Below are 23,756 nucleotides of genomic sequence, written 5' to 3'. Positions count from 1 at the left end.
ACCAGCATTGTTTAGTTCAACAGACAATTACTAAATGTGTAGTATATAGCAGGGCACTCTGCCAGTGCCTGGATTTACAAAGATAAATATGATCATTCCTTCCCTCAAGAAGCATAAATACCCCAGTGGGAGAGAAATACACAAGCTGATCTGATTTTAAAAAATGAAAAGCAGTTAGTGAAGGAGGAAAAAAAAAAAAAACCTGTAACGGGAAGAAGATAGTAAGTCATCGGTAGTTTGGTAGTTTGGTAGTTCTGAGGGCGGCCAAAATACACGCAGGCAGTGGCTGGCTGACAATAAGATTGAAGAAGAGACAGCGTACTTAATTTACATGCCTTTAGAAGCTATGTGAAAAAGATAATAGATTCAGGATTTTACGGAGAAGAGTAATCTAGATAGATACACAGTTTAGAAAGATCACTCCAGTTCATATAAAGATGGAATTTAATAGGAAAAGATCGGAGACAGGAAAATTAATTGCTATATTACAGATAAAAGGTGAAAAACCAGTGAGAGTAGGGGATGAAAAGGAGAAAAAGCTGAAAGGAAAATACATGTAGGAAATATTTTGAGAAGTCTAGGATGACCTTTGGTTTCTGACTTGGAATAATTCCATTATGTACAACAGGGACTCTAAGAGGAATGTAGGACGGATGTTGGAATCAGTTTCCTTATGAACATGTTGAGTTTCAGATGCCCGCAGAAGCCAAGCAGAGCTACCTGGTAGGCATTGGAGTATATGAATCTGAGTCTCCAGAGAAGAAATCTAAGCTGGAGACACAGATTAGAGAGTTATGAGAATACAGACGATTGTTAAGGCTCAAAATATGGAACAAATAAACCAGCAAGAGTGCATAAAGAGAAAGAGTCATGGATCTAAATGAAACACTGGGTTGGGGGTAAGGAAAGGTGCTAAAATTTAAGCTTGTAATTAAATATTTATTTACTAATCAAACCCCTTATTATTTCAGACATTAACTCTGATCTGATTTTTAGCTGATCTGATTTTAGAACACTATAGAAATTGTTCACCAACGCAAATAAACTTTATGGTCATATAAAAGACAATTATTGACCACTTTTTCATAAAAAAAATGTATAAGGCTCCATACCCCAAAATCTTAGAGTTTAAAGTTATTTTACTCTTTTCACAGTTTGTGTAAAACCCAAATATAAATTATATGTATACTCCCCATTTTTTTTTCCTCATTGACATTTGATTTCTTCATTACAGAAGCGTGATGTCTGAGTAACAGCGACATTAAATACTAAGACCAAAAGGTCAGTTCAAATGAACGTATACCTGTATGACTTACATGTAGCCTTTTGGATCTTTTATGAAGCACTTAAATTTGAACAAAAAAAAAATAAAATAAAAACTAATTTGGGGCACTTGGGTGGCTCAGTCAGTTAAGTGACTGACTTCAGCTCAGGTCATGATCTCACAGTTCATGGGTTCGAGCCCCGCATCAGGTTCTGTGCTGACTGCTTGCTTGGAGCCTGGAGCCTGCTTCAGATTCTGTGTCTCCTTCTCTCACTGCCCCTCCCCCACTTGTGCTCTGCCTCACTCTGTCTCTCAAAAATAAATAAATGTATAAAAATTTTTTTAAATAGGGGTGCCTGAATGGCTCAGTCGGTTGAGCATCTGACTTGGGCTCAGGTCACGATCTCACAGCTCGTGAGTTCGAGCCCCACATTGGGCTCTGCACTGATAGGATAGCTTAGAGCCTGGAGCCTGCTTCAGATTCTGTGTCTCTCTCTCTGCCCCTCCCCTGCTCATGCTCGCATTCTCTCTCTCTCTCTCAAAAATAAACATTAATTTTTTTTTTATTTTAAATAAAAGCTAATTTAGTCATGAAAATCCTTGCATTTGAAAGCTTTCATGGGTTTTTGTCCTCTGGTTTATATAGAAAATCCTGAACAAGCTCATGCTTAATCTTTCTATTTTGTTCCCATGTGGCACTGACTGTTGCCCTGTACTCAAAGACTTCTGTTTTGATTCATAAAACCACATAAATTGAAATGCAACTCATGCCAGCACCATAGTTCAATTTACAGCCCTGCCATGGTACTGATGCAGTGACTTCCTCAATTCTGTACAGTTACCTCGTGATTTGGATTCAGTCCCAGCAGAACTGAAGGTCTGGTTCCTCAATGAACTCAGCTGTCCAGAGTACTAGACAATCCATGGGTTGTGTCCAGTTGGGTTCTTGTAAATCACTTCCCTCCCAGCCTTTGAGTTCATCATCCGTGACTTGTGCATAGTAGAAAATCTTCCCAAACCCTTTGCTTACTCTGATTGCACTGGGCATTGTCTGAAAGGAATGGCTCTCATTATCCTCCTTTGATAATTTACATTTTAATTCTAGTTCCAAAACAGCTGGCCTCTGCTTTGAAAAAATGGTACAATAAATCCTCTGGGCACACCTCCTCCTCCTTTCCAACCTTTTCAAAGCGTCATGTCTTCCAAAGGACTTCCATTCGAAGCAGAAGCCATTCTCATAGAATTTAAATGGACATTTAAAGATCATCTGGAATTAACAAAATTAACTTAATTAACTTAAAGGAGTCATGAGAAATATTTTCTCCATAATAATTTCGATGGAAGACTTACCACACAAAGAAATAAAACGTGTATCGTATATATTAGTGAAAAGAACATTTTTATTGTCCTTCTATTGCAAAATAGCTTTTTCAAAAATAATTCTTTTCTTCTTCTTCTTTTTTTAATTCCCACTGGCTATAAGAAGGGCAAATACCTGCCACGTGTGTAGAGTTGCTTCCATCTTTTCCTAAAGCCTTGTCACAGTCTCATCTCTCCATCAGCTCACAGTATTTGTACCACTCATAACCATACCATGACTTGGTTCCTAGTCAAATCTGGCCCATACACACTTCCTCCTCCATGTACTTGACACAGGGAAATTAGTAATGTGCTGTAAGTGTTCATTTATAGACTGTTTAGTTATCCAAAGCATGTGACCTGGTTGTCTTCCCCTACCCTGTAATAAGTTTCTGGAGAGTAAGGATGCAGTCTTGTTTTTTTTCCTCATACGGTTAACATGACTCACCACAGCAGGGGGCTCATAACTGGTTCTTAGTAAGCATTTGCTGAATATAAAGAAGGTGCCCACAATGGATAAAGTGTGAAAGACATCTCATAATGCCAACCTTCTTGGTGACATTCAGCTTTCCCTAATAAAAAATAAATAAAAAAACTTATCTGTACAGCACTTTAATCACTGAAATCTTTGCTGGCCAAATAGCTAGCTAACATGAAAAACTGATTTTTGCAAATGTGGTAATTAAGGCGATGTCCTTTCAATTCACTATAGAATGTGAAGCAGTCTTAAAGACAATGGAATTCATCTCCTCATTTTGTAGATTAGAAAACCGAGGCCCGGGGACTCAAAAACTTTCTCAAGTTCTCAATAAGAGTGTAGACTGATAATGCTTTCTACATCTTGAACAAAGGTAAAGATTGAGATTTTAGACAAATGGTTTTTTTTTTCTTTTTAAGAGAAAGAGACAGTATTGATTTTTAAAATATTACCACCCAAAAACAGAGCCACCATTTCCTTTTCGGTACAGTACTAAATAAGTTGGGATTCTAAACAACTTTATCTAAAATTGTTCACTCTTTCAAAAATATTTGTTGACCACTCCCTTCACAAAATTTTCTTGGCAGTAGGGATATCTTGTAGTTACTGTACAAACAAGCAAATAAAAATTATATACTAACTATAACATCACATTCTCTAATAATGAAATTATTGAATTTTTCAAAGAACTACTCTGTGAAAATGTTTATAGCCTACATACAATGACTTAGAGAGAAATCTAAGTGAAATGTAACAGAAAGTTTTTAATTCATCATGATAAAGATACTATGTTGTCTATACCAAACAATAAAATAAGGGTCTGTAAAATATTATTTTCATTTACATTCTCTTCCAAATAAATTCAGTGCAATGCCCATGTCTATTCATGTTGTATATCCCAGTATCAATTCATGGGATGACTTAACATTGACTTAAGATGTTGTGAACTGCTAAGCCTTATGTCCAAAAAGTCTGCACAGTTCCTGAGTTTCCAACTGGCTAATATAACCACTGGGTGACAGACATCTCTCTCCCTCTTTTTTGATGTTTATTTATTTTGAGAGGGTGAGAGGGAGGGAGAGACGGAGATAGAGACAGAGAGAGACAGAGTGTGTGTGTGTGCATGTGTACAGGAGGGTCAGAGAGAGAGGGAGAAAGAGAATCCCAAGCAGCCTCCTTGCTGTCAGTGCAGAGCTCCATGTAGAACTCATGAACCTTGAGATCATGACCTGAGCTGAAATCAAGAGTTGGATGCTCAGCTGACTGAGCTACCCAGCACTCCTAGACATCTCTTAAATATGATAATTCTGTCACTGCCTTTCTTCTTTGGAAATATAATTGTGGAAGGTAGAACATTTTGTTCACCATGTTTTGCTCCCTAGAAACAAGAAATCCTTGTCCTAAAAGATAGCTCTAATTTGGCTTCCAGATTCTTATATCTAAAAACAAAACAAAACAAAAGCCTGAGAGATCTTTGGCAGCTATCCTCATTTTTAAAAATTATTTTAATGTTTATTATTTTTTAGGGAGAGAGACAGAATGCAAGTGGGGGAGGGGCAGAGAGAGAGGGAGACACAGAATCCAAAGCAGGCTCCAGACTCTGAGCTGTCAGCAGCCCAATGCAGGGCTCAAACCCATGAACCACAAGATCATGACATGAGCCGAAGTCAGATGCTCAACTGACTGAGCTACCCAGGCGCCCCAGCAGCTATCCTCATTTTAAAGATAACAAAAGAAGGGCCAAGGTGGTTGTAGATTTATTTGGAGGGCATTTCCTTTATGAGTCTATGCTAAGACAAGTTGCCCTTTGTAAATCATACACATAAATACAGGTACATATGCGCATGCACACACATTAGGCATCTTGTTCAGAGGAGTATAGGTATTAATGAATGTGGACCTTGGCAATCACACATAGTTGTGGAATTATGTAATTAAGTGTGTAGTCTTACAAATAACAAATGAAATAGCAACAATGTGGGCTCACAGAAATAATGCAAATAAAGCTGGAGTTAAGCAAAGTGATTGCCATATGATTCTCCTCTCTGTTCTCCATTTTGTCCTCTCTAACTTCAGATGTGGAAAGAAATTTTTATAGATCTTCAATGACCAGTCAATGTACATAATTGTACATGTATATATTCATGAACAATTTTAAGTGTTTAAATTTTAAATTTTATTAATTTAAGTAGTGACAGAATAAAATTCTGTAAATTATATTTTTTATTTTTATTATTTAAAGAAAAAACCGCATGAGCAGAGGAACAGACAGAGAGAGAGAGAGGAAGACACAGAATCTGAAGCAGGCTCCAGACTCCGAGCTGTCAACACAGAGCCCCATGCAGGGCTCGAACCCACAAACCGCGAGATCATGACCTGAGCCAAAGTCGGACACTTAACCGCTGAGCCCCCCAGGCGCCCTACTAAATTATATTTTAAGTGCAAAATGAAATTCTCATTAGATTTGGTATAAATTTTTCCAATACCGGGTCAATTTTTCTTCTATTATTAGATATGATAACTAATTGTATAACATAGTTATCCAAAATTTGAAACATTGTTTCAGTGTTAACTACATCCCGTGTAGATACATGTACACATTTACCATTTCCTATGTCACTCTCCTTGGGTAGGTCTAAAGATCATTACCAAGTTGCACCTAATTGATAACACTTTTTTTTTTCCTCAGGCTAAGAGCTCTCTTGTCCATTATACCACATCTAGAAGAGTAAAACAAAACCATCTCACTATTAATTTAACTGGATGGTCAAAAATTGTCCAACTATTTAATTCCAATGTATTAACAAGGTCTTACTGAAATCAGAAGGCAACAGTATCATTTCACAAGAAGAGTATGTAAAACAAAACAAAACAAATTAAAACTTGTAGTTTCTTATACCATGAGTCCCAGATTTCAATTTGGAGTGACAAAAATCTCACACAGCATTCTGGAGAGAAAGAGAACAATATTTAAATTATCTGAATCCTAATCCCCAGAGTATTTCCATGTTCATGTACTCATAAAAGAGAGAAAATATTTGAGTTTTAGCAGCTTCCTGCCAGGATCACTTGAATCCTGAGGGTTTAAAACTCATTTGAAAGGCATTTGTGACCACAGACACAGTGAAATGTTCAGAAGCAACAAACCATCCCATTTTTTTTAATGTGAGGATAACAGATTTCATAAATGTCCTCTGATATCATATTCACATAAGAGTTACAGTTTATGTGTGAGAAAGCTATTTCAGTTGTGTAAATAGGGTAACAAGAGCAATGCAATCTGTCCTAATTTAATAGCAAACATGATTGAAATGCCACACCACCTTCACTCCTGGAAAGTAAGAATTCTCTGCACACAGACTTTAATTAAAAATGGCTCTCTCATGAAAATATAGAAAGGAGCCTTATTTTATCTTACCTTGTTCTAAAAAAGGGTTCAAAAGATAAGGACAAAAGAAAATCATAAGTAAGAAAGTAAAGCATAGAAGAGTTAGTATGTGAAATGTATTAACTATAGGTTCAAACAGTTTTGGAAATGGAACACAATTTTATTCTGAAGTTACCAGAGGCTGAGGAAAAAATAATGTAAACACAATCCATGCCCATATGACGAAACTAATCCAGTGGCTTAGGACAAGTTCTATAGTTTCTAATATGTTCTGATATGTTCTAGTATGTTCGGTTACATAATTTCAAAGACATTTTCTAGATCTATGCCAAAACAGGACACTACATGCCAGGAGTTGGTAAGTTACAGTCCACAGGTCAAATGGGCCTATCACCTTTATTTGTAAATAAAGTTTTATTGAAACACTTCAATACCCAGTGGTTTACATATTACTTATGGTTGCTTTCTTGTTACAAAACAGAGCTGAGTAATTGGGGACAGAGAGTGTATGTGACCTACAAAGCCTAAACATTTTCTATCTGGCCTTTTACAAAATAGCTTACATATAACCATATGATATTAGTTATAAAGATGTCAAACATTTTAAGAATCCAAATATTTAAAATCAGAACTAAATAACAAAAATAATTTTGTAATTTTTTACAAAAAAAAATCTGTTTACTTAAACACACACACATTTCATTGATTTTTCAGTCACTGTTTACTATAGTAATTTGTGAAGTCATGTAGTCCATTTCCAATATAGCCTAGAAATCAGAGGAGTTGTATTGAAATTTGTCCTAAATTCTTTGCTATCTTCCAAAGCCAATTCTTTTTAAAAGTACATATTTTGCACACATGTGACATCACCCCAGTAGAGGCTCATATTACTAACTGCAGTTCTACCTGGCTTCTAACTCTTTGGGCTTCCTCAAATCTATCTTTCAAAAAATGTCAAAGAGCTGACATTCCTCATTCCATCTCTATTGGTGTCACCTACTTTCATTTGTTGGTATTGATATTTTCTTAACTGTTCATGAAAATGTCTGAAACCAGAGCTCCCAAACAAATCTTTTAGTCTCGTACTCAAAATAGGTTGGTGTCTCTAGGCTATGCCGTACGTAGAAATTCTAAACCTGCCATTCTGTTCTCTCAAATTTGTCTTGCTAATCTTAGGGTATCACATGCTTTCTTGCCATTCCCCAGGTCAAAATCCCTCACTAATTTCCAAACGCTTGCCTCCAGTGGCCTTAATGATAAAACCAAAACCTCTACTAAGCCCAGTGTTTAAGGACCTCTACAAACCCAGGACTATCTTCCAATCCCATTGTTCTCTTAACGGAATCCTCTATTGCTGGCAATCTGGTTTACCTTGCTCATTGTCACCTCCCTGCCTTTGCTTTCACAACTGTCCTACCTGGGCACTTTTCCAAACCCAGCCACTTATACAGCCCCACTCCACATTCTGCTTCCCACACAAAATCTTCAGTTTCTACACATGGTGATATACCTCCCTCTTCTGAACTTGCAAAGCATTTATAGGCCATACTATATCATTTACCTTATTGTGCACTATATTCTTTTTTAGTTTTGTGTCTCACGTCTCTAGTGAATGTCAACTAGGGGACAGCAATATGCTGTATATTTTATATTCCATAGCATAAGCATGGTTGTATATCTAGAAGAAAATTACTGTTTCCTTTTAAAGCCTGATCATCAATCCTTTGAAATAACAGGTTCCACTATATTTGATGCTTAGTGATATCTCAATATTAAGAAGCCCACATTTGAATAAAATTCTAAGAATACTATTAGATTTAATATATATCAGAATTATTTCTTGGTTTGTTATTCATACTTTTAATATTTAAGTTGAGTAACTGCAAATCTGGGAAATAGATATATCACTCTATCTAATGGTTCCACATAAAACCAATTAACATTAGGATTTAATTAATCCTAAAAACAAAACAAAATGGAGTCAAGAAAAGAAGCTTGAAGAAAAATCAACATTAATTCAATTCTTCCTTACAAAATAAAAATACTAATTTCTCCTACATTATGTGGCATATTGAAATGTCTGGAAAATAACATTACATGAAGGAATAAAAAAAAAATAATTCTCTTTTCTACTGACGAATGCCTAGAGAAAACGTTAACAGCCTTGCAGTATGCCAGAGGTAAAATCAATCAAATGTCTGGCAAACTGTGTTTAATGCTAAGCTCAACAGAGCATCACATTAGATCTACAAATATATGAAAAGTGTATTAAATATTTTAGTATAATATATGCATGATCATTAATCACACAGGTGATCCAATATCATCAGGAAATTGGATCAGCTCACTTATAAATTCTCAGATTTAAGCTATTGCCTTAATAATATGTGTAAAATATGTGAAGCAAAATATGTGTTGCTCTGTTATTTAATTTATTTAGAAATTTCAGTACAATGTTGGTTGTTGCTTGGCACCTGGACTTGTTTACAATAAAGCTGCTGTGGGGAAATAGCCAAAGAACAAATCCATATTGAAACTAAAATGATTTGGGGTTCTTTTCTCATATACATACTTGTACTTTTCTGTTTGGATTTACTTTTTAAAGGTTAGTTTGGGGTGCAAAAAGGCTACAAGAGGTTAAAATTACTTATATACATAATTTTCCAACACCTAAAGAAAATGACACAATTTGGGTTACTATGTTTATTTATTTTTTTAAATTTTTAATGTTTATTTATTTTTGAGAGAGTGAGAGAGAGTGCGAGCAGGGGAGGGGCAGAGAGAGGGGGGACACAGAATCTGAAGCAGGCTCCAGGCTATGAGCTGTCAGCACAGAGCCTGATGCTGGGCTCGAACTCATGAATTGCCAAATAATTACCTGAACCGAAGTCGGATGCTTAACTGAGCCACCCATCACCTCAAGGGTTGCCTATGTTTAAACTGTTATGTTAGACCAAGTTAACACACGTCTAATTTTACCCTGACCATTGATTTTTGATTTTCTAAATTATTTCTCTCTTGTGATTTAACACATTAGTGAATAAGATACAGATATGTCCATAGGGACTTAGATAATATAATTAATCTTTGGAAGCTTTTATGAGGTTCTCAAAAAAATTCTGCTTCTACTACCTTAAAAATCAGAAAGCACTGCAAGTCACATAAAAGTCAAACCCCTCATCAAGAGGACCTATGTGGCCTGGCACCTACCTTCTGCCCCGATTTCCTCTCCAACCCTTTATCGTGTTCGTTAGATTCCAGTGCCATTGGCCTTGTATTTGTTTCTCCAATATGCCAGGCTTCTTCCTGTTTCAAGGCTGTTGTTTATGCTGTCCCCACAGCTTGAAAATTCTTGCCCGCCCACATTCCCATGGCTATTTCTCATTACTTGAGTCTATAAAGGCAGCCTATCCCATCCCAAATAAGCGTTATTATATGCTTTTGTTTCCTCTTTCTTATAGCATTTCTTCATGCTTCAAATGTTCATTCACTTACTTATTTGTTTCTGTCTCCTGTTATTAGACTATAAGCTACATAAAGGCGGGAATTTGTATGCTATGTCCCAATTTCCTACACATTTAGAAAAATTCTGATGTATACTAGGGATCCAATAACCTTTTGTTAAATAAATAATGAATGATTTATGGGCGATGACACTAGAAATACGGCTCACTAGCCTGATATTTAAGTGGAAAAAAGACAGAGAGTGAATCCTTCCCAAGGAAGAATACCATTTTAATTTCTTAAAGATCATTTAGATTTTCAGATTATCAAATTCAATAAACCACTACAAAGAAGAGCAAGGAATATCTTAATTTTTTAAAATTTGCCTTTATAAAGTATAGATTCGTGGTGTGCAGTTAAGATAACTTTTCCTGTATTTATGGCTCAAAATAAAAACATCCCAGAGAAAGACAATATGCACAACACAGTCTTTCACAAATGTACATGGAAAATATTTTAAGGAATTCTGTTACATCTACTCACTGATAAAAGTCACTCCGATTCTGACGGGCGATTAAACATGTTCATCTAGATAAACAGGACCTGCTATATAACATTCTCTAACAGAAGAGTAACACTAGAATTCCTTCATTCCCTAGGTAGTGATATCGTTTCAGTTTTCAGTGACTAGGAATATGTTCCTCTTTAAATATTTAAGCATGGCTTCTGCTTAATTTCTTTCCTCCAAGATGCTTTTCATACCTTTCAAATATTTGTCAACTTAAGACTCTACAACGCCTAAGCAATGTGGGTGCAGGTGAAGCTCTACTGAACATAGTAACCATAGCAACACCTAATTCTTATTTAATTTGCTGTCTCCTTGGAAGAAGCAAAATCCAAGAGGGATGGACCACTGGAAACAGAGAAACAGGAGGACACACAAGAGTAAGAAAGAGGGAAACAGGCACAGACACAGAGGCCCACAGCCTTTCTAGCTCACTTCCTCCTAGCTAAAAATATTAAAGCTGGGGGAAACACAAAAGGAAAGCTATTTTTGAGAAAATTCATGTTGCTATAGGTCAGAAAAAAGTTTCAATCTGGCTATTTTTGTTGAATTCTCCTTGTACATACAGCCAAGTTTAAACACAGACTCCATCAATCTAGAAGCATCAGTATGGATAGTTCAAGCTCAGAGAAAAGCTCCTTGGCTTCCCAAGTACCTTGAGTCTGGGCACACATCCCCAGAGAGTTTAAACTTCTGTTTTAAGAGATCCAAACCACAGGAATGGCCCTGGGCAGGAGCCCAGTCAGTGTTTCCTGGATCAGGTTTAGTCTTAACAATTTCTGAAGTGTGGCTGGCATGGAGCTGGTTGGAATGGCCTTAGAATTCCAAGTCCCTCCCTCTTTGGTGTCCATGAGAAAGTCACAGTAGGATCACAAAGTTGGGCAGGTATGATTGTCACTTCACCTAAACCCCTCAGCTCAGAAAACGACAATATAATCAGAATTGGAAACAGAAAGTCAGAGTGGAATGGTTCTTCACTGGCACCCTTAACAAGCTCTGAGTTGAATCCATAGTGACAGTTTTAGGCCTGGCTCTGCTCCTCAGGACCTTGGGTAAGTCACTTAACAGCTCTGTGTACCAGTTTGTTCACACGTACGTCAAAGGTTCACATCATTTTCTCTTGACAGCCCCTCTTCCCCTTCAAACATCATCTAGTTCATGTATAATTAGCAAGCCTTAAGAACTAATGTCCTTTCTGCAATGGGGCAGAGGCATAAAACTAAAGAATACATTAATGTCATCTTATGTTTCCAGGTACGTAAGCACATAATCCTTCGAAGCTACTAATTAATAGGGTTATGAAGAGCTACTCTGTTATATACAGTACAAATAAATTAGAAGCAAAAGGAAAATATTTTATTTTTTTTAAATATTTATTTATTTTTGAGAGAGAAAGAGAAAGAGAGAGTGGGAGAGAGACAGAATCCCAAGCAGGCTCCCCACTGTTGACACAGAGCCTGACGTGGGGCTCAATCTCACAAACCATGAGAGCATGACCTGAGCCAAAATCAAGAGCTAGATGCTTAACTGGCTATGCCACCCAGGCACCCCAGGAAAATATTTTATTAAAAACCAAAAATCAGTTAACTCATTTTCTTTTTTTTTTTAATTAAAAAAAATTTTTTTAACATTTATTCATTTTTGAGACACAGAGAGAGACAGAACGTAAATGGGGAAGGGACAGAGAGGGAGACTCAGAACCCGAAGCAGGCTCCAGGCTCTGAGAGGTCAGCACAGAGCCCAATGTGGGGTTCAAACTCATGGACCACAAGATCATGACCTGAGCTGAAGTCAGACACTTAACCAACTGAGCTACCCAGGCACCCCTCAGTTTACTCATTTTCAATATCAGCTTTTTAATGAACATTTGGATTCTTATCACATATCCCCATGTAGTTTTTAAGAAGGGGCTGATATAGGGCTGTGAGATTATCCAGAATTGTGCAGTTTTCATAAATTCTAAATTTGATAGTGACCACCCTCATATAATGTAGTCCTATTTAAAACAAAAGGAACAAAAATCATGGAACTGGTGACTGAGTCTGAAATAGAGAACTTAAAAAAAAAACCAAAAACCCACAAAATCTCAGTTTCACCAAAGGCCACTCAGTAGTCTATAATAATTTCCATCACGTAATCTATGAATGAGGCAAGCTTTAGATTGAGACACAATGGCTAAAGTCCATTTAAATAATGCTAGACCATACTCACTTTATTGTTTTAGAAGAGATTTGGCTTTCAGTAGGATGCTTAGTGTTTTAATGCTTTCTTGGCAGTAAAATTTCTAAAGTTCCATCAACTCAAGCTTCTCCTGTTGCAATGAAGATAAATTGCATTTTATATGCAAAAGCAGTGCCACCTAAACTTCTTAAAAGATAAGCTTAAGTGGCCAATATTTCATTTTAGGACATTTTGACTTGATCAAAACAGATATTTTTATTTGAGCACAATATTTAGCCTTATCATTTGATTTCAATAATGGACAATGGAATCTGGACTATTATCTCTAAACAGAAAAGTATACAAATAGGTTGAAATTAGTACAATTTAATTTCATTAATGAACACCCATATCATTGTTTTGCCTCTAAAAATGTATTTAATACCAAAAGTTCTCATGTGGAACATCATAGTAAAATTTTAATTTTCTCTAAATCAACTGATTGTGAAATAATTTATTTCAACTACAAAAAATGGCATAGTTATAATAGGCTGTCTTAGATTATCTCACACACACACAAACACACACACATACACACACAACACCATGCAAGCCCTTTGTGAAACAGAAGGAAAACAAATTTCATGTGTTCATAACTTGTTACATGTACTATGACTCCATATTATTGTTCCCTGAAGAAAGAAATTGTATGCTACAGATTGCAAATTTTTGTTCAACAATAAATGATAAATATGTGCAGTAAATTAATGAGTGAGAGCTTTTCCTAGCTATACAGTACTCATTAACAAAAAGAGAATGCATAACTGAACGCTTAAGCTTTTTTGCTTGTTTTTAAAAAGGGCCAAAGGAATATGGTATCTCATACAAACATCAACAAAAAGTGAGCAGCATATTGTTTAAAATATTGTTCTGCCAAAAGCATGTATACGCTTAAGGAAAGACTAAATTACAATTTTGAAAGACATGATGCCCAAATAATGAAATTTCAAAGCTGAGCATTACTTAATTGCTTTCATGTCAATGCAACTGATGTTGCATCATTCTTTCTAGCCAATAAAATTAAGAACACTTTTTCATATCAATTCATTACAGAATTTCACTGCTGTCCATTAACAATACAACACAGTACTGTTAAAATTGTTATAGCAATAAAACATAGCCAACTATAAAGCCATTAACACTTAAAGTAATGTGAAAGGTTGATATTGGCATGATTAGCGGACCTCAAATTAATAGAATTTGTGTATTTACTTATGAGTTTGCTTTATATGTAATAGACCTGGACAATTAAGTGATGAAATATCCTCATGGATATTCAGGCACTCTGCTTTATGATCATTTTGAAATGGACTCAAGATGGCTAATGATGATGTTGTTCAGAGCAATTTAATCAGATATTTTATACGAAACTGAATTAATTTGGTTCAGCATTTTCAGAATAGTCATTGACTAGCTAGTACTCCAAGTATTAGGTGTATATCTGTGGAGTTAGTTAAGCAGCATAAAATGAAGATAATGGATTGACTTTACTAGTCGATTTAATTTATAAAAATAGCTGAACCATTTTACTTGGCTTCAGGTGAACAAAATGACAAAAATAGCAGTTGGTTAACCAAATTTTTCATTTTGAAAACAATTAGTCATTTAGATGTACCATTACCTGCAGATTTTTTAAAGAATTAATTTAAAGAAGGCTGGTGAGGACACAGTTGGGATGAGCATTTATGTTTAAGATAAGAAAACCTGGGGAAACTTGGTTCCAATCATGGGAAGAAACAAGGTAGTAACTTTTCTTCCAGATTCACAAAGGCCTTCTAGAAGAAGGGAACATGAGCAAACACTGGTATACAAGGAAAAGATTATTCAAGGCTAGAGGATATAAAAGGTAGGATCAAAGAAAGAGCCAAGATAGGGATGGAATGCTAAGGAGGAGGAGAATGTAGCATAAAACTGCATGTTAAATGAGAAATATAGGTGTAATGGAAAATAAATTTTAATAAAAATAGTATTGGCACCTTTCTAATGATCAATGATTTTTGCACAAATTGAAAGGAAGGAGCAAAGAAAAGAAAGAAGGGCAAAGTCAAGCTGTGTGATCTTATAAGTGAAATTGTTTTCTCTTTTTTTTTTAATTTTTTTTTAACATTTATTTATTTTTGAGACAGGGAGAGATAGCATGAATGGGGGAGGGTCAGAGAGAGATGGAGACACAGAATCTGAAGCAGGCTCCAGGCTCTGAGCTGTCAGCACAGAGCCTGACGCGGGGCTCGAACTCACGGACCGTGAGATCATGACCTGAGCCGAAGTCGGCCGCTTAACCGACTGACCCACCCAGGCACCCCAGAAATTGTTTTCTCTAAAGGATTGTTAACATAACAAAAAAGCAAAATTAAAAAAAAAAAGATTTTTGCCACTTCTGGTATGTTTTAATGGAAGTAAATTGTTTTCAACTTTCCCCAAAGCCACAGTACAAGTTAACCAACTGTAAGAGGAAATCCTGGGCTCTTTAGTTTGTCTAAATTCTCACAGAATTTCCCTCAAATGTATAAGTAAAAATATCAGTTAAAATACTATCACTCAAAGGAAAGCTTGTTTCTCTTGAACAGGAAAGATAAAGTTCAAAGATTAGATTCAACGCGTTTTGCATAAAACGTCAACTAATCGTGCTCACGTTCTTTTAAAATTTTGATTCACTACAGAATGGCTTCCAATAAGCATCCTTTATAAATTTTATAAGGAAACACCTACGGCCTTAGTTCAAAGTAATGAAAGGGAGGAATATGAACAAAATATTATGAGGAGGTAGAAAGAAAGGACTTCTTCCTTCCCCACCCACTTAGACACAGGCTCTTCTCCATCCTGAATGGACAACTATTAACAACTGAGAATTTGCTTTCATTCCTCATCTCCTCTACTCCCACCCACCCACCCAAACTTTCCCATAGAGCCTTTCCCTTGATTTTGGTCCTCTGTCTACCACTTCTGACTTCATAGTTCTTTAACTGCTTTTGAGGCCTGGAATCAATTCCTGGGACAGATAATTCCTTGAGAATATCCAAAAAACTCTGAATTTGAATTTTCATGTGCTGTACAGTATTTAATGACATGACTTTCTACAGTTGACTGATGGAAGTATTTGAGGGGCTATTACTATTTCCATTATGTAAGTATGTATATGTACACACACACACACACACACACACACACACACAGTTATGTTTTGTCATTCTCCAATTCAAAAAATATATATGGAATAAAGAAGGTACGTCTACATTAAGGCATTTATATAAGTGATGCATAATAGCTTGTCTTTGAGATGCTGGGGCACTGCAGTCCCTTGCACTCTGTCATATCTGTAACACAACAGCTACTCATTTGAATGTCACCTCTTATAAAAGAAACAAATCCAACTTTATTTGTAAGTTTCTTTCCTCTTATTTATTTTTATTTATATTTTTATATGAAATTTACTGTCAAATTGGTTTCCATACAACACCCAGTGTTCATCCCAAAAGGTGCCCTCCTCAATGCCCATCACCCACTCCCCCCCCACCCCCCACCAACCCTCAGTTTATTTGTAAGTTTCTTAAAGCCAAGGACTATGTCTTCCTTTTTTTTTGGTATCTCATTACATAGCCTCCCGTATGATACTTCGCATCTCGTAGAAACTTAATAGATGTGCAATAAATATATAGGAATAAATGTTCTCCTAAAAGTTAATTGTACTGAAAGCAATACTATGAGAGAATAGTAGTAATAGTAATAGAGAAGTCTAACATTCAGATGTGAGATTAAAATGGTGTGAAGGGAGGAGAGAACTGGTGAAATGATCAAAATACTGCCGCCTGTATAAGAGGCGTATACTGAATAGATCAAGACGATGATGATAATAAAAGCATTGAGAGAATTAAAGTAGCAAAAAGAACTGATATATCTGAAAGAATCAGATGTGACTTGCAGACCTTAACAGCATCTTTAACTCATGTATCAAGAGACAAAAGAGCTTATGACAGCTTCAGAATGTTATCTTCAGGTTCACGCATCTAGTAATGACTTACCTAATGACCACTTTTAGCATTAGGAAATACAGTATTGACCTAGGGGTGCTGTTGTCATCTACTATAACTCTCATTTCAGATTCTTATCTTAATCTGTCACAAAGAAATTCAGCATTGAAAAGACTTCATGAATCAGAATAATCAACTTGAAAATTGAACTTGCCCAATTGGTTTCATACGGTCTGCCTCCTATGGATATTGATGAATAATTCAGGAAAGTACATATTGTCATGTATACATCTAATCAAACATAATAACTATTTAATTTTCAACTCGAATAATGCAGCTATAGTTCTCAAACAGCATAGTGGTCCAGTCTATTATCCAGTTGCTAGTAAAATTCAACACAAAATATGTGTGTCATAAGAAAACATGCAAAAAATACAGTAACAAATATTTTTCTTCCTTTTCCCTTCCGATGTTTAGAAAATTTGCAAATTGATTCAAGCCAAAAGCGGTAAAGGAATGAAATAGTTCCTTCAGGCTCAGATTCTGTGCCAAGTTTCATTTCTGGCTGCACATTTTCGTCCAAGTTCAAGATCTCTGAAATACTTAAAAGAGAAAACATCTCTTTAACCTCAGCAAAGCAAAATCAGTAGAGGCTGCTATGGGAAGAGGAGGGCTTCTGCCTAGAGATGGGTGTGCTCCAGTGTTTGGTTTCCACTGAGAGGATGTCTGCTCTCTCAATGAATCTGAAGTAGCTACTACGATGAGGTAATGGCTGTTTCACTGGGTCATGCTCTCTCAGCACATTCTTTCTCTTTCTCCTCCCTGAGAAGGTGCTGTAAACAGGTCATCCTGATGAAGAGTTGCTGCAGAGAATGAACAATTCCTACACTCAAAATTCCTGAGAGAACTATCTCTGCTTTTGGTAGTTTAGACACAACTAGAAGCTGAAAGCAGCCCTGACAACCAGAAAGAAACAGGGTTACTTGACAAGAAAGAGGGGGGAAAATAGGAGAGAAACGAAATGAAAACTAAGGTAATAGGGGCACCTGGGCGGCTCAGTTGGTTAAGTGTCCGACTTCAGCTCAGGTCATGATCTTGCAGTTTGTGAGTTCAAGCCCCATGTCAGTCTCTGTGCTGACAGCTTGCTCAGAGCCTGGAGGCTGCTCCGGATTCTGTCTCCCTTTCTCTCTGCCCCTCCCCCGTTCACACTCCGTCTCTGTCTCTCTCAAAAATAAATAAACATTCAAAAAAATTTTTAAAAAGAAATTAAGGTAATCAAAACAACGCTTAAAGGAAGATCAGCTTTTAAATTACTAAGATCTCCAGATGCATATTAGACAATTTTTCACTTATGTGTAAAATTTTTAAAAACTTTTGTAAATTAAATAATATGACAGCAAACTGTGAAATGCTACAAATTAAAATCAAATAAATCATGAACAGATAAACAGGCTGTGCCAACAATCTTAAAGGCACCATAGCTCTGATAATATACAAATCATACATACAGATATAAACCTATGATAATCAAATAAAATCACCAGAAAATCAATGTTAAAACACACACACACACACCACACACACACACACACACACACACAAATAAATATTCTTTATTGAAAGAAAAAATGCTATTTACCTTTTCTTGGAGGGACGATGCTTTGTGCATGAAGGGGAGAGGGTTGACTGAAACACCTAGGATGTACAAATTCATAAAGATTTCTACCTAAACATACCTATTAAACATGCCCAGTTAAATGGGTGTTCTGTGTCACATTCAGGTGAAAGGCTGTAATCTTCCTCTTGGGCACTCTAAAGGGCTTTTATTTGTTTAATCTATTTCCATTGCCTATATATATATATATATATATATATATATATATATATATATATATTTGCCCACAGTGAAATGACAGAGTGACAAAGCTATGCTTTACACTGGGCTGGTACCTGAAGTTCAAGCATGGGACATTTTGCATAATGTGGCTCACATAAAAGGCTTTGTTCTCCATCGCCTCACTGCGGCTGCAAACCTCAATTTCAGTTTGCAGTCATTTCCTCTCCCGGACCAACCATTTCTAAATAAATTACACCTTTAATATCTGAGTTAGTTCCTGCCAACATCCATTAATCCTTCTGCCTCACATTCAAAATTATATATCACCTGAGAATATTTTTTTTGTTTTGCACTACAGATTTCATTCACACCATAAGCCCCAAACCCTCAAAGATAAATTTTAAAAGATTTGTCTTTTAAGCAGTTACTCTCTTCTGTATATATTCTGTATATAGTGTATTACATATGTGTAAGCGTGTGTGTGATGTGCACAAGTGCACGCATCGTGAGTATGTATGTGTATGCACTGAAACAAAAACCCTTCACATTGTGTCAGTTTTAAAGGTCTGTATCCTGGAATCATTGTGCTAAGGGATTACAGCAGATGGCACACAGTAATTGTGATAAATGGGCTTGTTGCTAATGAAAGCTTTTTATTTTCTGACAAAAATCCTTAAGCCCTGACGCCAAGCAATATAATATCAATTCCAGTTTTCCAAAGATGCTTTTTTTCTGACCCCATCTGCTTTACTCTCCCCTCCCCTCCCCTCCACACACCCAAACACAACACCTCCCCACTCCTTTCATACACTCCTTTAAATTTCCACCCTTAAACAAAAGACTACATTGGGGAAGGAGGGCAATTGGCAATGCGGGCCCCCAAAAGCCTTTAAAAATAAAAAGAATAGATGGACTGTAGGTGCAGCTTTCTCACCCCTATCGTTTGAAACAGAAATATTGTGTAAACGCTCAAGCTCATCCAGACCTTTTTTTTTCGTGTCCCGCCCTTCAACACGATCATAGATTTTTCAGTTGCCTAAAATTATGCTTATCAATTTTTTCTTCCAGCTGTTTTTGGAAGAATTACAAGGAAAATGATTTCAAATTGACAAAGCTTCTATAACTCACTCATTCGTCAGTATGCAGTTCTCTGCAGCTAGATGGACAAAAAAATTCTCTACCTCGAATTCTCCACACCCCCCCCCCCACCTCCATTACCTTTGTATAACCCACTCCTCGTCTTTCTACAGCTCAGGTAATATTAGCTCTCAATATGGATATCCTAACCCGACGTAAGTTCCCCGGGTTTCAAAGTGGTACCTGACAAGGTCACACACTCTACAAATCTAGAGCCCAGGCGCAGCGCCCATTCCCGTGCTCAGTGGTGACACCTGGAGAGGCCGGGCCTGAAGCTTCCGCCAGGTGGGAGACGGGATAGCCGACCAACCTGTGCCGGCTTCCAAGGCAGAGAGGACAAGACAGCCCAGCCCCTTCTCCAATCCCACCCGTTTCCGAGCTGAGGCTCCCTCTAGCAGAAAGCTGGGCGGAGGAAGGAAGGGCACCGAATACAGAACCAGAGGTGGCGACAGCTCTCTTACCTGGACGCAGAATCTGGATGCACCCGCCCTGGCTGCTGCCTGCGCTCACGGACCTGAGGACTAAAGGCCCTCCGGACAAGGAGAAAAAGGGGAGACGGGGCAGGGGAAGGAGAAGAGGGAGAAGAGAAAGAAACGGAAGGAAAGAAAAGGACGCGAGGAGGGAGGAGGAGGAGGAGGTGGAGGAGGAGAAGGTGGAGGAGGAGGAGGAGGAGGAGGTGGAGGAGGAGGAGGAGGAGGAGGAGGAGGAGGAGGAGGATGCTGCCCCGCGGCCGCCGAGAGCCCGCGCAGCCCGAGCGCCCGGCCCAGTCTGAGCGCCGCCCTGGCCCGGGCTCCCCTAGCGGCCGCCCCGCCCTGGCCCCGCCTCCCCGCGCCGGCCCCGCCTCCCCGCGCCCAGCGCCCCGCCCCGGCCCCTCCTCACCATGCGGCGGCCGCTCGGCCGGGGGGCTGTGCCCCCGCCGCAGTGTCCGGGAACGGGGAGCGCGGCAGCCCCGCCTCCTGCCGCAGCCAGCCCGCCGCCCGGTGGGGACCGCGGGAGTGGCAGCCACCCAGAGCCTGCCGAGCCCCGGCCACACCGGGCTCCAGAGAATTCCCGCTCCGCCGCCAAAGGGAGACCAGCACCCTCGGAACAGAGGCACCCAGCGGACCTTCTCTGCTCCTGGGGGGGAGATGGGGGAGTCTCTATAAATACCTTCCTTTCCTTCCTCTGTCACTGTGAGGCGTGGGTTCCCGTTACCCCTCCACGGAGAAGGCCCATTGCACTTGCCTCCACAAACCTGACAACAGTTGCATTCGGAAAGGACAGAAAAATTGGGGGGGGCATGAGGACAGAGACCAACTTTTGTCAACGCTAAGGGAGCAATGGCTGTCATCAATCAGATTCAGACATTCATTTATTCATTCAACAAATGTTTATTAAAACCTACTCTGTCAGGCACTGTTGTGGGCACTGTGGAAGCAGCATTGAATAAAACAAGATTGCCTTGCCTCCCTCCCCCGCACTTTGGCTTCATGGATTTAATTTACATGCTACTTAGCTAGATGTATGATCCAGAGTCCCTTCACTTAATCTAAATCTCAGTGTATGAATGAGGATTAAAAATATTAGCCATACCCCTCTGCCATGTTTAATATGAGGATACAATTAGATCATGAATAAGAAGAGTCTGTGAAGAATATGAAGACAAATATAAGAATAATGAATTAGCACAGAAAATGTTGACTTTGAAATGTCGCCATTAAAAATATCACCTCAAATACTTTTGAAAGTGATATGACCAACTGAGACAACAGATGATTCTTTACCATGGAATCTTTCTAATCAGAGAACAGCACTTTATTGTAAGTAAGAGAGGTAAGATGCAACTCAGAATTGCTTCAAGCATCTATATCAAGTCGTAACAAGGTGTTTTTAAGGTCAGCCAAGATAGAGAGGTGTGGCTTGCACAGTTTCAACAGTGCTGATGAAATAGCACCCATAATTTGGTTGTGTCATTTCAATTACCCATAGAATCATAGACCATAGAACATTAGAGTTGATTTTCTCAGCATTTGGTCCAATTCTCTTAATTTTCATATGGAAGACAGAAACCTAATGATGAGAGGCTATGAAGATTAAAAACTGTAACAGAGCAAAATCTGAAAGCCCGGCTTCTGAAGTCACACCCCATGCTCCGTGTGTTGCTTCCCTCCGCCCAGCTACACCCCATGTCTCTGTGACGCTTGCAATGAGGCTGGAAGTATCAGGGCACACCCAAATAGCAGGGAAGTTGGAGGAGTTAGGACTTTTCCTCAGAACATGGCCTGCGTGAGAAGAAGGACATCTTAGGAGACTGTGAAATGATATGAGGGATGGAAGGAAAAGTAAGAATCCTGCTACAGCATTAGCGGCTGACAATTATGACCTAGCACACAGTTGCGGATGCTCACTGAGAGTATCTCTTCAGTCCCACATAGTCCAATTATTGAGTGTTTCTCAGTTCCTGTTAATTCCGTGCTATTTGATAGAAGAACCACATTCCAAAAGGAAGGTGCTCCTTCTGTCTTCCCTCACACCAGGCAGAATTCCCCTGAGTCTGCATCAACTCTGAGCCTCAAGTAGACAGATGCGGGTTGCCTGGGTGACTCAGTCCATTAAGCATCTGACTCTTGGTTTCACTCAGGTCATGATCTCAGAGTTCTGGGATGGAGTCCCGAGTGCTGGGATGTCAGCATGGAGCCTGCTTGGGATTCTCTCTCTCCCTCTCTCTGCGCCTCCCAAGTTCATGCACACACACTCTCTCTCAAAATGAATAAATAAACTTAAAAAAACGAATAGAGTGGACAACCACAACTTCGGGCCTTGAATACAATCCTGCCCATCCTCATTGTCTGCAAACAAAAACACAGTTCCAGTTTTACAATTAGTCTTGAAGTCAAGCATTGCAAGTCAACCTGAGTGGCTCAGTCGGTTGAGCATCCAACTTCGGCTCAGGTCTTGATCTCACGTTTCCTGAATTCAAGCCCCACATCAAGCTCACTCCTGTTAGTGCAGAGCCCAATTCAGATATTCTGCTCCCCCCCCTCAGCCCCCTCCCTGCTTGTGCTCTCTCTCTCAGAAATAAATAAATCTTTAAAAAGTACTGTTCTAGCTTTACAATTAGCCTTGAAATCAAGTATTCCAAGTCCTACAATGTTATTATTCTTTCAAAATTTTCAAAATTCTTTTGAATCATCTAGTTTTTTGCATTTCTATATAAATTTTAATGCCAAAAAGTCAATTTCTATAAAAACAGTGCTGTTTTAGCATATAAAAAGAATTATTCACCATGATCAAGTGGGATTCATTCCTGGGATGCAGGGCTGGTTCAACATTCGCAAATCAATCAACATGATACATCACATTAATAAAAGAAAAGATAAGAACCATATGATCCTGTCAATCGATGTAGAAAAGGCCTTTGACAAAATTCAGCATCCTTTCTTAATAAAAACCCTCCAGAAAGTCGGGATAGAAGGAACATACTTAAACATCATAAAGGCCATTTATGAAAAGCCCACAGCTAACATTATCCTCAATGGGGAAAAACTGAGAGCTTTCTCCCTGAGATCAGGAACACGACAGGGATGCCCACTCTCACCGCTGTTGTTTAAAATAGTGTGGAAGTTCTAGCATCAGCAATCAGACAACAAAGGGAAATCAAAGGCATCAAAATTGGCAAAGATGAAGTCAAGCTTTCACTTTTTGCAGATGACATGATACTATACATGGAAAATCCGATAGACTCCACCAAAACTCTGCTAGAACTGATACATGAATTCAGCGAAGTTGCAGGATACAAAATCAATGTACAGAAATCAGTTGCATTCTTATACACTAACAATGAAGCAACAGAAAGACAAATAAAGAAACTGATGCCATTCACAATTGCACCAAGAAGCATAAAATACCTAGGAATAAATCTAACCAAAGATGTAAAGGATCCGTATGCTGACAACTATAGAAAGCTTATGAAGGTAATTGAAGAAGATATAAAGAAATGGAAAGACATTCCGTGCTCATGGACTGGAAGAATAAATATTGTCAAAATGTCAATACTACCCAAAGCTATCTACACATTCAATGCAATCCCAATCAAAATTGCACCAGCATTCTTCTC

General features: G+C 38.2%; 1 protein-coding gene across 6 annotated transcripts in view; it reads right to left on the bottom strand.

The window, feature by feature from the left end:
- MAP2 (microtubule associated protein 2) overlaps window positions 1-20,425 on the bottom strand; it is a 280,818-nt gene extending 260,393 nt beyond the window's left edge. For 2 of the 6 annotated variants that reach the window (XM_053215732.1, XM_053215734.1), the window contains exon 1: window positions 20,122-20,425. The gene's annotated coding sequence lies outside the window, so the exon portion shown is untranslated. The remainder of the gene's footprint in view (window positions 1-20,121) is intronic. The other 4 variants (XM_027051957.2, XM_027051936.2, XM_027051922.2 and 1 more) reach the window with 2 other exon arrangements.
- Between the last annotated feature and the right edge of the window lie 3,331 nt (window positions 20,426-23,756).

This window comes from Acinonyx jubatus, chromosome C1 (assembly GCF_027475565.1).
Source record: "Acinonyx jubatus isolate Ajub_Pintada_27869175 chromosome C1, VMU_Ajub_asm_v1.0, whole genome shotgun sequence".
NCBI classification, from domain to species: Eukaryota; Metazoa; Chordata; class Mammalia; order Carnivora; family Felidae; genus Acinonyx; species Acinonyx jubatus.
The sequence above is the reverse complement of the archived record's forward strand: the minus strand, read 5'-3'. Positions and strand labels throughout refer to the sequence as shown.